Below are 15,616 nucleotides of genomic sequence, written 5' to 3'. Positions count from 1 at the left end.
TCTAGTTCCCCGACCTGGGTTCAAACCCGGACCCCCTGCTTTGGGAGCGTGGAGTCTTAGTCACCGGACTGTCAGGGAAGTCTTCTTTGTCCAGTTTTGAGTGGATACCTTGTCAGGCGTGCAGCCAATGGAAAAGGGAAATGCGACCTCGCCTGGTCTGGTCTCAAGGCACCAGGGTGGGAAGGGGACTCATCACTTCTGTCACACATCACTGGGGAGAATGCTGTCACATCTTCTGCACAGAAGGTGGTGAAAGGTCCACTAGCCAGTCAGCCCTGTGCCTTATCACACTTTGATTACTCTGGGGAAAAGCGAGACACTAAAGCCAGAAATCTGTGTCATCGTTCCATATGGTTCATATTAGTTCCTTTTTCTGCAGCAGGTTGAGAGAGAGAAATGGACTTCCTCAAAGACATAGCTGGTTAGGAGTAGCACTGGAGCTATCGTACTAATAGTTTTGGGGCTCCTCAGTTCTTTTCTTTATCCCTACTGCCCTCCCTGGACAGTGGGGCAGATCATTTGAAATTAGCACTGCCCTGAAAAAAACTAGGGTGTGTAATTAACTTCAATATGTGCAGCCAGTGGGGAAAATACAAGGTAGTGACAGAACTGTGTCCAGTTCCTCTGCCTTCCTTCCTGACTCTCAAGCACAAAAGCACTGAGGTGATGAATACTCTGCCTGCTGTGGTCCCAGCCCCCCGAGTGTGGATGTGATCAGACACAGAGAATCAGACAGCAGGATGACTGTCTCTTTACCTTCTCAGGTTAGCTTAGGGTGTCTTATATGTGTTCAGGTTTTAGGGCCAGCCTCTCTGATTTCTCTTGCTCTGACAAGTACCCTCTCTGGGAGCCTCTGCCCTGCCAAAGTAAAGATGCCCAGCTGGCATAGCTCCTGATCCTCTGAGCCTTTAAGCCCCCTGACCTGCCAAGAGTCGGGCTGTTTCACCACAGCAGAGTTGTTTGGGCCCCAGTAAGTTCTTGCTGAGTCCAGTAAGATGGTTTGTAGTTGTAAGCACTGCCCAGAGTATACATGCACTCCTAGAATGATGGGGCCCAGGTACGACCAAGAACCAAGGGCTGTATATCCCCCTGCACATGCCTTGACAATGAGTTTTGTTCCCTCCCTTTATCTGGAAGTTGGCCACCTTGGAGAGTCCTTCTATGCCTAGTTTGTCGAATAACTGAATGTACATCTGATTCCCAGGCACTGACATGTCTTAAGCTTTTGCTTTTTCTCCAGGAGGAATCTTGGCTACTAGAGATTAAGGAATAAGGTAAGGTTGTAAAACCTCAGCCATAAATTTAAAAATATAAATAAATAAATAAAACCTCACCCAAAGCTGTAATTTAAATCTCAGTTCCAGTTCATTAGTGCCCCCAGGAAACAAAAATGCCACTCCCACCAGTCTCTGGGTACCGCTAAGATGAATGCTTTACCATAGTCCAGTGATTTATTAATGTTTTAGCCATGTGACCTTTTGGTCACTGTTATTGTTTTATTTCTAGCTTCCTAGGTAACTCAGTCAAAAAGAATTTGCCTGCAGTGCAGGAGACATGGGTTCAATCCCTCAATCAGGAAGATCCCCTGGAGAAGGAAATGGCAACCTCCTCTAGTATTCTTGCCTTGGAAAGTCCATGGACAGAGGAGCCTGGTGGGCTACAGTCCATGAGGTCACAAATGAGTCAGACACAACTTAGTGACTAAACAACAACATTGCTTTATTTCTAGGCTCCATCTTCAGATACCCTGAGATAAAGAAGTATTTATATACAAACTGTATGGCTACAGAAATTACCAGATAACCTAGATACCTGTCTTTATGGAAAATTATTAAATTCTGTCAATTCTCAAAAAGGCCACTGGAAAAACTAAGTTTACTGAACTCACTTCACTAAAGGGAAGTACCACGTTGAGTATCTTAGTTGTATCTCAGAGCAGGGAGTCAGGGAAGGATATTTTGAGTGTTTCAGGGCCAGGGCTGGATGTTTTAACGCAGGTCTTGCAAGGCAGAGAACTAGTTAGGACTGAGGAGAGTTAATGACACAAGAGCTTTTGATTGATAACCCCACAAATCAAGAGCCTTAGAGTATCGACAAGCAAGGTTTTCATCTTGAAAAGTGAGCTATTGTACTTGTTCAGTGCTAAGTTACAGAAGCAAGTCTCTTCCAGAACAAATAGCTAAGTTGCTTTTGCCTAGTCCTGATTGTTTTTCAAATGTCTTATGTAGCACAGAGATGGAAAAATAAATTTCAGTTCCAAAAATTTCAATGCATTTGTATCACACATGCAACCATAGGTTGTTCTGTTCTTTATTTCATGCATGTTTATCTCCTTGGCTGGACTCAGAATGTTTTCAGGACAGGAGCCATAGCTTGACTGTATACAGCCATAACTGTGTACATAACCATAACTTGACTGTATACAGCCCAGTGGTGAGCACAAGTATCCCACTCAACAAACATCACCTCTTCCATGAAGTCTTCCATGATGCTACCTCCAGGTTCTCAGTCATTTCCCAGAACTATATTCACACCACTATTCTGGTGCCTGTTATCTGTGGCAAGGTGGGGCTTCTCTCATCCCTTCCTCCTCCACACTTTCTCAGGGAGAGGGCCTTCTGTAAAACTGAATGAAGAGACAAGGATGTGGCTCATAATCGTTCATTGAAATTAATTTTTTCAATTTATTTACTTTAATTGGAGGCGAATTACTTTACAATATCGTAGTGGTTTTGCCATACATTGACATGAATCCTCCATGGGTGTACATGTGTTCCCCATCCTAAGCCCCCCTCCCACCTCCCTCCCCATCCCATCCCTCTGGGTCATCCCAGTGCACCAGCCCTGAGCACCCTGTCTCAGGCATTGAATTACACAGAGTGAAGTAAACCAGAGAGAAAAACACCAATACAGTATACTAATGCATATATATATATGGAATTTATATATATATGGAATTTAAAAAGATAGTAATGATAACTGTATATGCGAGACTGCAAAAGAGACAGAGATGTATAGAACAGTCTTTTGGACTCTGTGGGAGAAGGTGAGGGTGGGATGATTTGAGAGAATAGCATTGAAACATGTATATTATCAAATGTGAAACAGTTCATTGAAATTAATCCATAGAAGTGATCATATTAGCAAGAGAAAGAGAAATGTATTTATTTAAGACTTTGAAGGAAGGAAGGAATAAAAGCTTCTTCAGCAATTCCAAGACATGAAGGACTGGATGCTGCCTCTCCAGGAGGAGCCAGATACTGGGGGATACTGGAGAAATTGAACAAAATTGAGGATGCTGTAGGAAAGAAGGGTGAGGGAGACCAGAGGAGGAGCAGTCACCCTGATACTGGCAGGTGACTCGGTGGGAAAAGCTGTCACTTTCATGCTTCACCCTTCATCCAATTAACCCGTGTGCCTGCCTACTCCTTTGCTAGATTATGAGATCCAAGAAGGTGGGCCAGAGCCATGTGGCCCCTTCACTTTCGTGTCTCTACTGACTGATCACACACACACGCACTGTCTACCAAGGTGACATCCCGTCACAGGGGTTTTGAACAGAATTGATCATAAGGCTGACTTCTTCCAGTTATGGAGGGAGAATCAGTCTACCTGTCAACTGCATCACAATTGGATGTATTTGTTGTTTCCTTGTCCAGATTTTTGTAAATATGACTGTACCCCATTGTATCCATCTTCATGGTCTACATTTGGCAGTCATATCCATTAGCCAGCCACCCCTCTCTTACGTCCTTCATTAAGTGTCTCTTTAAAACGTCTTCTGAAGTGTGGCATCCTTACATCATTTTTACAGATACCAAGTCTCAGGACCAGTTTTCCCTCTGGCGGTTTCCTTAATTGGTGATTTGGCAACATTGGGTTTTTCCTTCCAACCTGCCAGTTTCCTTTCGTTTAAAGCAAATTCTGTCAAATGAATAAGCGCCTGTAGCACAATTAGTGAGCACAAAACAAAACTGCAAATATGCATTAGCTGAACAGGGTAGTGTCGAGTATATTAAAAAGAAAGAGACAAGCATGTGAGATTGACAAGAGAATGGAGCATTTCGTTTTTTCATTCTGGTTTATTGCTGCAATATTCCATTTGATGGCCTCCAGCTTTCACAGCATCAGCTTCCTGCAATGACACTAATGAAGAAATGCTGCTTTTTGTTCATTCTTTAAACAACTATGTTGCTCTTTAATGGGACTATAGCACTTTCCCCCTGTTCATGCAGAGTTATGAACAGCTGAGTCTCTAGGGTACCCCTGATATGTACAACACTCTTTTCCCTTTAGAATTTCTCTGATTCGTTGGTAAGCACACTTTCCATCAATAAATTCAGTGTTCTAGATATTTCAAAGTATGGGCAGAAGCAGGGATATTTTTCCAGCCTGGAAAAAAATGAAAAAGCCCAAGGGGAAAGAATGATCACTTAATTTTTCATCACATTTCTCTGCTTTGTAGAATACACTGTTTTCCTTTTAATTATTTCCTAATCATTTTCTTCCATCCTCATTAAGTGTTCTTAAGTCCTTATTAAATTTTCTTCTGTTCTTTATTAAAGCAGTCACATTTAGAACCATTTTGGTTCATCATCCACACGTGACTGACTGATTTCTAAATAGTTTTTCCTCTAAGAAGAAAGTTATTTCTGCCACTTGGACTGAATGTCCACTCTGGCTTTATTTCCCACGGGGCTCATTTAGTTTCTTCTCTGTTTTCTTCTTTGGGTTCCTTCTGCTTGCCCAGAAGTATGGAATTTGATTTTATGTCAGTTCTCAAAGGCTCCAAAATAAATAAGGGCTGGATTCAAGCTGTCCAAATGGTGAGGGCAGTGAGATGCACTTACTGATTCCCTATCATGAAATATAACTGAGTCCTAGGTTAGCTCTAAACTGGCCAGGACATCACCTAACATCTCTAACAAAGCAGACCTGCTTCAAAATCCAGGAACAAAGGGAATACCTTCGGAGAGGAGAAAACAAAGTGATTGCCCTCTAACCCTACCCCTGGCCTCCTTTGGAAGCATTTTATTTCTAAGGGATAATGGACAGATTTTGATGTTATCACAAAATAAATGAGTCTATCACACAGAGCATCAAGCTGAATAGAAATAGATATTTCAAATGAAGCTCTCATATTATATCAGAATATGTCAACAAATTAAGAAATACAATGTTATTAAATTGTATTAAATACAATCTTAAAAAACAGATTAAGCTGATACAATGTTTTTATTTATTTTTTGATACTGTATTTTTAAATAAGAGACTTTAGTTTTCAAGTATTGCTGAAACTGTTGTGTAACAATAGCAAAGTTTTGTTAACATTCCTACCATGAGTTTTTTTAATTTATTATTTTATTTTTTTAATTTTACTTATTTATTTTTGGCTGTGCTGGTCTCTGTTACTGCCTGAGGGCTTTCTCTATTTTCAGAAAGTGGGGGCTACTCTTCATTGCTGTGTGCTGGCTTCTCATTGCAGAGCACAGGTTCTTGAACGTGTGGGCTCAGTAGTTGTGGCATACGAGCTTAATTGCCCGGCAGCATATGGGATCTTCCAGGAACAGGGATCAAACTGTGTCCCCTGCATTGGCAGGCGGATTCTTAACCACTGAACCACCAGGGAAGCCCCATTCCTTACTTACCATGATTGCTATTGCAGCTGTTAGCAATTCAAATTAACATCACTGTTACAAATGATGAGAGGAAAATAAAGGAAAAATTAAATGAGATGGTCGTCCTTGAATTAAGAGATGACTATGTGGAAATAAACATATAAATGGCTAGTATAAAGCAGGGTGGAATAGTGTAAGTTCTAAGTAAGCTACACAGAAGAAGGAATAGTTCATCCTAACTTGGGGTGTGGGTGAAAGAGGTCATTCTTAAGCTTGACACTGAGGTATGTGAAGGGTTTTTGGGGGTGAAAATTTGTTGGATTTTAGACAGGGAACTGTAGGACCAAAGCAGGAAAGTAAAGCCAGAGAATGATGAGTAACGGAGCTGAGGGTTGTAGAGGAACGTGTAGGGAAACAAGGCTGGAGGAATAGCTCTGAGGCCTGAGTGCCACTCCAGTACTTTGTATTTTAAGAAAGTGCTGTGATGGGCTACAAGGAGAATAGAAAATAGGTAAGACTTCGTACCCCTGATATTGACAGCTGATATTTGATAGCTTTGTGCACTTGAGCACCTGTTTTTTGATCCATAAAATGAAGATAATAGAGGTCAGAGCCAAGACTTATGGTTGAAAAATCATCATATTTAAGGTGATAGTTGAAACGTGGGAGTGATCATATGAAATTGGTCAGAGAAAGAATATAGAGTGAAAAAAGAAAAAGAAAAAGGATTCAACTTTGTTGAACTCTTCTCACAATTAATGTCAGCCTCTCTTCTAGGACAAGCCAAGAATCATTGAGGGTAGGTTTGGTGGTAGTCGTTGAGTATGGTAGTTGTTGAGTAAGGATTGAAGCGAATTGGCATGGGTTAAAAGCTCACAGCAAGGATAAGCCCTAAGTGGTCTAGCTAGGGATATGGGATTGGATATGGGATCAAGATTTCTGAGTAATAGCAAAATCACATGTCATAGAAAATCATGTGTAGAACAGAAAGACGATTTCTGCTTCCTGGAATGAGCATGGCTGATAGTTATCCAGAGCAGTGTTTCCATGGACCAGTAGCAGCAGCCCCATCTGGGTGGTCCCAGATATTAGAAATGCAAATTCTAAGGTCCCACCCCAGACCAACTGAATGAGAAATTTGAGGCCAGAGCCCAGGAATCTGTGTTATAGTAAGCCCTTCAGGTGACCCTGATTTGCATGAAAACTTGGGAACCACTGATGGAGACAGTGGTAAGCATCAGTTCACAGACTGAGATATTAAAGGAAAGAGGAATATTGCTGAATGGGATATTACACATTAAACTTTTGCCCTGCAGTGAAGTTCAGAGCTTTGAAGATTATTTTCTCTTTAAGTCCAGAGAAGCAGTTTTAAGCTTACAGAATGATTAAGAACAGCTAAAGATTAGTTCAATGACATCTAATTGTAACCTTATATATCAAATAATTATAATGGCTATCATAGCTATTATAGATTAGTCTTCGTTATGTTTATTAGCATAAACAAGATCAACATTTTATTAGGGACACAGTATAAAATAATTAAAACATAAGGTCAGTCTTTTAGACAAACCCAGATAGCATATTCCAGAAGGTGTGGAAGATCTTCCACTAAGGAATGGAAAGAATATGTTAGAACTTATATATCTAAAAAAAAAGTAATTCTTTATATGCAAATGGAACAGAGACATCACTTTGCCAACATAGGTCCGTATAGTCAAAGCTATGGTTTTTCCAGTAGTCGTGTATGGATGTGAGAGTTGGACCATAAGGAAGTCTGAGTGCTGAAGAAATGATGCTTTCAAATTGTGGGGCTAGAGAAGACTCTTAAGAGTCCCTTGGACTGCAAGGAGATCAAACCAGTAAATACTAAAGGAAATCATCCTTGAATATCCATTGGAAGGACTGATGTTGAAGCTGAAGCTCCAATACTTTGGCCACCTGATTCAAAAAGCTTATTCATGGGAAAAGACATTGATGCTGGGACAGAATGAAGGCAGAAGGAAAACGGGGCCGCAGAGGACGAGATGGTTAGATGACATCACTGGCTCAATGGACATGAATCTGAGCAAATTCTGGGAGATAGTGAAGGACAGGGAAGCCTGGCATTTTGCAGTTCATGGGGTTGCAAAGTGTCGGACACAGCTTAGACTGAACACAACCACCAACACAAATTGAACCTTCCTTGGTTAGTCCATCTGTCAATGAACAGATTTCTCTGGTTTTCCTAGAGGGAAAGTAGGAATTCCTTAAACTGAGGGATTCATCCTGTCCCATTTATTAGGTTACAATATACTCTAGTATGTTGCATGTGTCTGATTAAGTGGATTTTTGGACTATATTGTCTAGTGTTAGCTAAGGTCACCATACCCTAAATAGACAAATAGCTTTCAAGTATCCCTGAAACAAAATGTGGACTGAAGTTTAATTGTAAAAGTGAAAGTTTAAGGGAACAGTAAAAAAGTGGGAGAGACAGCTTAGTTCAGTAGATAAGAACAAGGATTCTGGAGCCAGCCACCTAGCAGAAGTGTGACTTTGGGCAATTTACCTAACTCTCTGTGCTATAGGTTTCAAAAGTGTAAATATGGGATAAGAACAGTATGCACCCCCACAGGACTTTTATGGCAAATAATATTTTTGGAACACAGCACAAACAATATAAGCTTATTAAAATGAAAAATAATTTTAACTCTTTGCCAGTAACATTACAAGATATAAATAAAGATCTGTTTGAATCTAATAAGTTAGCCAAGCAATTTTGAAATTACCAGGAAGACCATTTACATTATGGATTTAAGTCCACTCTCTGTCATTAACTATGAACCTAGCCCTCCCTATATATTGTACTTTTAGATCTTGGGTAATAATATGCAGTCATCACAATTAAGCACTGTTGTATCTATGTCTCATTTTTTAAAGTTCTATTTTTGTGTATGTTTTATAATATTCAGAATATGTTAGCAAATTTGTCCTTACATATAATTTAATACATAACTAAACATTTACTGTGGGTATATATTCTTAAGTGTTTCAGGTTTGAATGAGTGTTTCGCTTTGTTTCAACTGATAGCAAACATAATCAAGAACATTAGAGACAACTTCTATAGAGTTGGGGCTGGTGAACCATCTCCCCTGGGCCCAGTCCATCTCACTGCCTATTTCTGCAAATAAGATTAATCGCAATATAGCCACCCTCATTCCTTGTCTATAGCCACTTACACACTACAACACGCGAACTGAGTAGCAGTGACAGAAGCTACATGTCCCACAGAGCTGAAAATATTTACTGTTAGGTCCCGTAGAGAAAAAGTTTGCTAACTTCTAGTCTAGATCACTCTTTGCCAATAGCTTAGTTGAATTGTGGACATCAAATCTAAGATGAATCAGATAACCTCAGAAAATCAAGCCTTGCGAGGAAAAACGTCACAGACTTGAGGTGAACACCACACCCACCAGAGGATAAGGCTGTGACACTGTGACCGGGAACATAAACTTCACTTGTCCCCAAGCATTGGCTTCTCCTTGGGGAGGAGAGTTACTCCAGCAACTGGTAAATTGCAGAGAGGGTTCTGCACCAACCCAGAATTTTCCCTGGGGCTAGGAAGGTTCTCCCTAAGGACATCTTTCATATTCTGCCTGCAGGCTGTGATGTAAGGAAGAGTTGGAGCAGATATGGACTGCTGACCGAAGGCAGGTTTGCTCCTACCGTCATTACGGTACTTGAGGTATCGAACTAGAAAAGAAGCATGCCGCATCCTTTGGGTCATTATTTAACAGGGCAGTTCAGCTCACAGATAAAAGTGTTCCACCACCCCGTGTGCTGTGCTTAGTCATTCAGTCGTATCCGACTCTTTGCCACCCCATGAACTGTAGCCCGCCAAGCTTCTCTGACCATGGGATTTTCCAAGCAAGAATACTGGAGTGGGTGGCCATGCCCTCCTCCAGAAGATCTTCCCAACCACCATTTACAGATGATCAAAGTTAAACTGGAAAGATAGGAAGTGAGATTTTTGGCCACATGAGGGTGTGTTTCAGGTAATCCACTATTTTAGAAACTTTTTGTTTTATCACTGGCCTTGCCCTAAGAAATCAAGGACAAAGGAAACATGAGTTCGTTACCAAAAAGAACTGCAGTTCGGGAATTGATGGATTGCCAGGCAATGTGACTTTTGGGCAGTTGGGAAAGCGAACCAGCTGAAGGATTTCATTCACTGGTGCCATATCCATAGTCTGGGACTTCTCAGAAGTTCAGCACTCAGGTAAATAGAACCACAGGAAATTCACTCGAAAAGTAACTGCTTTTGGAATTGCTTTCAACCGCATCTCTCAAATGTTAGCAATAGAGTGGTTTGATTTTTATCATCAAAATCGATCATTTATTAGACTACAGACCTGCAACAGGAGATCAATTTTTTAATCTATATGCTCTTTTTAAAAATATATATATAGCTGTATGAATGGAAATATTGAGAACCAAGTCTTTACTTAGTTTCAAGATACCACAGACAAGATTGTCCATGACACGATGACAACCCTACTCAGCTAAAAAGCGTGAAAAGTAAAAACTCTGAGATATCCAGGGTACTGGTTGTGACAAGGATGCTGTTCGTGATTCTTATAAAAATCAACAGCTCTTTCTCCACTGGTCTAGGTACTCGTGTAAACTCAGGAGAATACACCAGAGCTAGAGTAAAAGCAAACTTCTGTACCAGGCATAAACAGTATTCTAGAAGGGCTCTGTTTCTTAGGCTCTAACTGTCAGGGCAGGAATGGGCTTTGCTCCTGAGGGAGGCTGTTTGCTGTTTGTTCCTAATGATGGTTAATGTATGAACAAACCCAACTCCCAGAGCTATAACCGATAGCATCAACGATGCTGGGACACAAAGGCGCTAATGAAGCAGAGCCATGTGGCTGGTGCTTTGAAAATGCCCATGGTGGAGGGAGGAGGGGGAGAGTTTGGTTAAATGAAGTCATTTCTAAGAGCAGTAGATGAAAGGGCAGGTCTAGAACAAAGCAGCTGAGAACAATTACATATTTAAATTTCCTTCACCCTGTGTGGCAGGAAAATTTTATTTCATCACTTTCTCCTCTGACATGTCAAAACACATAAGCTTCTGCATCCTTAGGGCCTCTGTTCTCTGGTGGAAAAAATAAGAGGCTGGGTAGCTGAGAGGGCATTTTGGCACCGAGTGATGGACAGCTAAGACATCCAGCAAACAGCTTTGTCACTCATCTTTCCTCCGTCTGAGGTGCTGACTGCATATGTCATCTGTGCCTGTCTCTCTGCTGGGCTCCCCGTGTTTCCACATTGACGCTGCTGCCTCGGTGACTAATTCTGTCCAAAGACCATTAACGTTGTGAGGGCTACAGATATGGAGCTATTCTTTGGGGCAGAGGCTGGGGGCTGGGGAGAAAGAACAGGAAAACCGGAGTGTCTGCATGTTTTACCACCCTCAAGAAAATGGCTGTCCCTAATTATACAAAATGATAGAGAGAGCAGTTGACTGAAACCATTGAAAATGACAGTTATTTATCTGAACAGCCTAAAAGAACAGGTCACCCTAGTTAATACCCTAAAAGCACACTTTTCTGTATATGCAATTTCCATCACATTCTCTGAATGTTACGGTGCTGGCTGACATCTGCCCTCAGCAGGGAAACAGCTTTTTCTGTCTTTCTGTGGAAACCTCTAGCAAGGCGTTTGTATACTGGTTCCACGGTTTGTTCTAGCAAGTAAGTCATGCATCTGTGGTAGGAAGAAAAAAGATAGGCTTGAGTTAAAACATGAGGGGAATTTCCCTGGTGGTCCAGTGGTGAATTGTCCACACTCCCAGTGAAGTGGGACAGAGTTCGATCCCTGGTCAGGGAACTAGATTCCACATGCCACAACTAAGACCCGGTATAGCCAAATAAATAAAAAATATTTTAAGTTATTAGAAAAAAAGAAAATGGGAGGTACACAGGCATAAACAGAGCTGTATTCAAGTAACAAATCTAAAGAGTTAAGAAGGGGGAGGCATAAAAAAAAAAAAGAAGGGGGAGGCATGCATATCCTCTCTGTTTGCACTCATGTAGAAGACAGTGTAGAACTTTCAATAAAAATTGGCGTTTCAGACCTTTTCATTTTAATCCACTGGACAAGCAAGTAAAGATTGTCCTGAAAACTGGATAATTGATTGATTTCATGATCATCCTCATTAGATGCCTTCAGTTCAGTTCCTTCACTCCATCATGTCCAACTCTTTGCAAACCCACAGACTGCAGCACACCAGGCTTCCATCACCAACTCCCGAAGCTTGCTCAAATTCATGTCCATGGAGTCGGTGATGCCATCCAACCATCTCATCCTCTGTCATCCCCTTCTCCTCCTGCCTTCAATCTTTCCCAGCATCAGGGTCTCTTCTGTCATCCCCTTCTCCTCCTGGGATTCCCTGCTGGTTCAGAGGGTAAAGCATCTGCCCACAATGCGGGAGACCCGGGTTCAAGCCCAAGGTCTGGAGAAGGAAATGGCAACCCACTCCAGTACTCTGGCCTGGAAAATCCCATGGACGGAGAAGCCTGGTGCAGGCTACAGTCCATGGGTTGCAAAGAGTCAGACACGACTGAGCGACTTCACTTTCTTTCACTTTCCTTCTCCTCCAAGATTTGCCTGGGTCAAATTTCTGAATGTACCATTGGTTCAGAACCTGGCTATAATCAAACAAAAATCCAGTCCTGACTGTTATGGAGAATGCAACTGTGGTGAAGGGCTTAGACCCCTTATTCTTGTCCTCTTTGGATCAGTGACTCCATCTCCCGGAGCAGCGGTGGTGGTCAGCGTGGGCTGGCTGCCTTCAGTTAGCCCCTTTTGTCCCTGGGGACACAGGGCCGTGGTGAGGGAGCAACTTCCTCTGTCCCTAGAAAGGTGCTACAGAAACCATCCTAGGGGTGTGGCTACTGCCCTTCAGGGTGGCACAGTGGGATCTCTGGGGTGGTATTTGTTACCAGCCAGCTCTTCTCAACATGTATTGGACATCTGTCATGGACTAGGAATGGTGAGAGATTAGAACAATAAACATGTCCTTAAGACAGTGTTTGTCAAGTGTCACTCAACATTCTCCACTGTTAAGCAAGTGACATCTGTTACTGTCTCCAGGAGAAAGTGAAAGTCACTCAGTCGTGTCCCACTCTTTGCGACCCCGTGGACTATACAGTCCATGGAATTCTCCAGACCAGAACACTGGAGTGGGTAGCCTTTCCCGTCTCCAGGGGATCTTCCCAACCCAGGGATCGAACCCAGGTCTCCCGCATTGCAGGGGGATTCTTTACCAGCTGAGCCATGTCCCACTAAGTGGAGGATGGCAAAGAGCATAACGATCCCTGCCACTGGGGGCAGCAGTCCTGGATGTCAACCCACTGCACGGTTCACAGCTGGTGGTGTTGCCAAGAAAGATGACTCACACAGGCACTGGATGGAACGATGCTTTATTCACTTAGAGAACGGACCGAGCAATACCAGGTTCAGTAGTGTGGGTCAGTCTCCCGTGGTTGGCAGGTCTCATCCCATGGCAGGGAGATGGTCTGCACACACCCCTCTTGTACTGCAGGCAAAGGACCCCGTTTCCTCCCAATATAACACACATGCATGAGCAGAAAAAAGGGTACACATCCAGCCCAGAACAGGGAAAGATTCTCCCAAGTGAGCCTATGAGGGCTCCTTATCTCCATTGAAAGAAATGTTGTCGGCCCAAGCCATGCTCTTTTTTCAACATTTTGTATTGGAGTATAGCCAATTAACCATGTCATGATAGTTTCAGGTGAATGGTGAAGGGACTCAGCCATACATATACGTGTATCCATTCTCCCCAAACTCCCCTCCCATCCCGCTGCCACATAACATTAAGCAGGGTTCCCTGTGTTATATGGTAGGACCGTGTTGGTTATCCATTTTAAATACAGCGGTATGGGAATTCCCTGGTGGTCCAGTGGTTAGGACTCAGAGCTTTCACTGCCAGAGCCTGGATTCAATTCCCTAGTTGGGGGACTGAGATCTAAAAAACCAAGAGACGAATATAGCAGTGTATACATGTCCTTCCCAAACTCCCTAACCATCCCTCCCACCCACCCTTCCTCACTGGTAACCAGGAGTTTGCTCTTTAAGCCAAGGCATGCTCTTATGCAGCCATGCGAGGGTATAGTAAATTACACATGACTGCCTTTCCCATCATCCCCCCACAGCATATGTTGGCTTGTTGGGCAGGATACATGTGAAATATATATATATACCTATTGTTTTTATAAGTCTAAACAACAGAAAGTGAAGGTCAATGTACGTTTCCTCGCTGGTGAGGACAGACGCAGGGATACTTGAGGGCAGTGGTTTATCCAAAGCTGGAAGAGATGCTTTCTACTGGAAGAATCTAATAAGTAAACCAGTGGAAGACAGATGAAAATCAAGGCAATAACTTGCCCTAGTAAAAACATACAATTAAGTATCAAGAATGCTTTTACAACGATTTCTTTTTACATATTAATATATCAGTCCTTTTTTCAAATTTGTCCCCATTTAGGTTGTTACATAATATACAATAATTTTTAAAAAGTAAATTTTCTAACAATAATACTCATCAGGAAAGAAAAGAGAAAGAAATCTGTGTACCACAATATAAATATATGTAATTCTGACTAGCTTAAAATAATAATCATGAATCCTCTCTCATTAGTTTTAAAACACATCTGTAATCTCCAGGACTTTATCATCAGTGTCAAATTTCTGGGGGACTCTCACAGACAGAAAAGAACACAAATGAGTGGAGAGACATAGCCTGTCAATGGTATGTGAGTCCACAATTCTAGTTCCTATGGTCTCCAGTGCATCCTTGAATTCAGAAATTGTGCCTTGATTCTGTGAACTACCTCAATATCCTTTCAGTATATTCCATTTGGGACTTAAGTCAGTTTGCATTGGGTTTCTTTTCTTTCAAACAACAAAAATTCCTGAATGATAGCACATCTTTATGGATAAGACTTTTAATTCCGGGATGGCAGTTAAGACATCCTAATTCCAGTTTTCCTTCCAGTTATAGAGCATTACAAGTCACCCAACCTCTCTGACAAAGTCTATTGGCTGAGGAGAAGTCCACTTTGTTTCTTAGGGTTCTATAATCCTATCATCTGGGAAGCCTTACCTATGTATTCAGTTAAGAAATTCTGACATTCTAGGATGGACTGTTTGGAGGCCTGTTTGCATAAGGACCTAATGTAGGCACTTAAGCCTATTGGGAGAAATTATCAAAAGGACTTTGAGATAGATAGGCCTTAGGGCACCTGGATTAAGACTTTAAACCCAAAGGGAGATCACTGGGTTTGTTTTGGTGTTCTAGATTCCTTGCATTCCCATATAAGTTTTAGAGTGACCTTGTGAATGCCTATTGTTTATAAAACAGACTGCTGGAATGGTCTTTGTGGTTGCATTGGCTCTATAAACCAACATGTGAGAACTGGCTTGGTAACACTGTTGTGTTTCTGCTCCATGAACATGCTGTATCTCTTTATTTAGCTCTTCTTTAATTTCTCAGTGATGTTTTATAGTTTTCAACATAGATATTTCACATGCTTTTTATTACATTTATCCCTGAGTATTTTGTTTATTTTCTGACACTATTGTATTTAAAATTTTCTCAATTATTTGCTGCTAGTGCATAGAAATACAATTGATTTTAGGTGTTAACCTTGTTATCTTAAGACCTTGCATAAATAATGTTTTAGGTCTGAAAGTGAAAGTCACTCAGTCCTGTCCGACTCTTTGTGACCTGATGGACTATATAGTCCTTGGAATTCTCCAGGCTAGAATATTGGAGTGGGTAGCTTTCCCTTCTCCAGGGGATATTCCCAACCCAGGGATTGAACCCAGGTCTTCTGCATTGTAGGCGGATTCTTGACCAACTGAGCTATCAGGGAAGCCCATTTTAGGTCTAGCAGTTTTTAAGTTTTGAATCCTTAGGACTTTCTACATAAGCAAT

At 41.8% G+C, this 15,616-nt stretch overlaps 1 long non-coding RNA gene across 1 annotated transcript in view; it reads right to left on the bottom strand.

Moving 5' to 3' along the window:
• Positions 1 to 2,296: 2,296 nt before the first annotated feature.
• LOC133045718 (uncharacterized) overlaps positions 2,297 to 15,616 on the bottom strand; it is a 33,413-nt gene continuing 20,093 nt past the window's right edge. The window contains exon 2 of the long non-coding RNA XR_009690327.1: positions 2,297 to 2,626. This is a non-coding gene — a long non-coding RNA (uncharacterized LOC133045718). The remainder of the gene's footprint in view (positions 2,627 to 15,616) is intronic.

The sequence above is a fragment of the Dama dama genome, chromosome 1 (assembly GCF_033118175.1).
Source record: "Dama dama isolate Ldn47 chromosome 1, ASM3311817v1, whole genome shotgun sequence".
Classification (NCBI taxonomy): domain Eukaryota; kingdom Metazoa; phylum Chordata; class Mammalia; order Artiodactyla; family Cervidae; genus Dama; species Dama dama.
This window is presented reverse-complemented; position numbering and strand designations above follow the sequence as displayed.